This window comes from Galeopterus variegatus, unplaced genomic scaffold, assembly GCF_000696425.1.
Source record: "Galeopterus variegatus unplaced genomic scaffold, G_variegatus-3.0.2 Scaffold5072, whole genome shotgun sequence".
Taxonomy (NCBI): domain Eukaryota; kingdom Metazoa; phylum Chordata; class Mammalia; order Dermoptera; family Cynocephalidae; genus Galeopterus; species Galeopterus variegatus.
The window spans coordinates 153,097-154,787 of NW_007731183.1; the positions used below are offsets into that span (position 1 = coordinate 153,097).

The 1,691-nt window shown below is 48.4% G+C and overlaps 1 pseudogene; it reads left to right on the top strand.

Annotated features, from left to right (window-relative positions):
* Positions 1–1,691, top strand: part of LOC103604288 — a 20,554-nt pseudogene that overhangs the window by 6,329 nt on the left and 12,534 nt on the right.

Consider the following 1,691-nt stretch of genomic DNA (forward strand, 5'->3'; position numbering starts at 1 on the left):
GGGGGGGGGGGGGGGGCGGGGGGGGGGCGGGGCGGGGCCTCCGGCGTGCTGGGGGGCTAGCGCTGGCCGGGGCGTGTTCAGGCGCAGGGATTTAAACGTCCAGCTCAAAGGAGGAGCAGCAGCTCGGCAGCCAGCCAGAGGGGCATGGAGGCAGGAGAGGACCTCGTCACCCAGCACGCTCAGCCCACCGCCGCCTCCGGCTTCCTGGCTCTTGGCTTCCCGCTTGCCGCGGAGACTGCTTCGGGACTGAGGTGGAGCCTGCACTCTGCGCGGTACTGAGGGAGAGGGGAACCGAACACCGTGAAAGAAGGCGGCCCGGATTTCTGGGTTAGCTCCAGGAAAAGGAAGGCAAACGTGGCCGTGTGTGCGTGCGCGTGCGTGTGCGTGTGTGCGTGCGCGCCTAGGATCCAGATGAAGAAACTGCCAAAACTGACAGAACTGTGATAGGCCAGTGTGGCAGGCAGTCAGCCTTGGGAAAATAATATAGTCTGTGCAAACCCCGGCTCCTTGACACCACACCTAAAGAGAGGAAGAGCTGGTATACACGAATTCGAAATATGAGCCTTGGAGTTTTGAGCAATCCAGAGCCTCACCATTGCCTATACAGAACTGGGCAAATAGAGAGGAGGTTTGGAAAATCATGTTAAGCAGAAGACTTACTAAGAGATACTAAACACTTCATGCAGCTACACCCTCTTCTGCAGCCTAGAACGCGAGCACGTTTTATAGACTGGTTAATGGAGGTGTGGGAAGTCGGTAAACTTCACAGGGGGACATTTTACTTGGCACAGGATTTCTTTGATAGATATATGGCAACACAAGAAAATGTCGTAAAACACTTTTACAGCTTATTGGGATTTCATCTTTATTTATTGCTGCCAAACTTGAGGAAATCTGTCTTCCCAAGTTGCACCAGTTTGCTTATGTTACAGATGGGGCTGTTCAGGAGAAGAAATTCTTACCAGGGAATTAATGATTATGGAGGCCCTTAAGTAGCATTTAAATCCTCTGACCATTGTGTACTGGCTGAATGTATACAGGCTGCATATCTAAATGACTTATATGAAGTGCTACTGCCACAGTATCTCTAGCACATCTTCATACAGATGGCACAGCTTTTAGATCTCTGTGTCCTGGATGTTGTCTGCTTAGAATTTTCTTAGGGTGTACTTGCTGCTTCTGCCTTGTGTTATTTCTCTTCATCAGAATTGATGCAAAAGGTTTCAGGGTATCAGGGATGCGATATAGAGAACTGTGTCAAGTCCATGGCTCTGTTTACCATGGTTTTAAAACCTCAAGGGAGACAGGGAACTCAAAACTGAAGCACTTCAGGGAGGTTCCTACTGAAGATGCACACAACATACAGACCCATATAAACAACTTGGATTTGCTGGACAAAGCCCAAGCAAAGAAAGCTATATTGTCTGAACAAAATACGATTTCTTCTCCCCCTACTGGGGTACTCTCCCCATCCATAGAGCAGTAAGAAGCAGAGAATTGGGCAGCGAACAGTGTGACCACACCGGTGTTCTCCACCAAAGACAGTTGTATGGAAATGCCTTAAAATTCCCTTCTGTGTACTGCAGCAGAGGCGTGCATTAGCTTTCACAGATATTTATTTATTTATTTATTTAATTTTTATTTTGTCAATATACAATGTATATGATTATTATGACCCATCACCGACACCT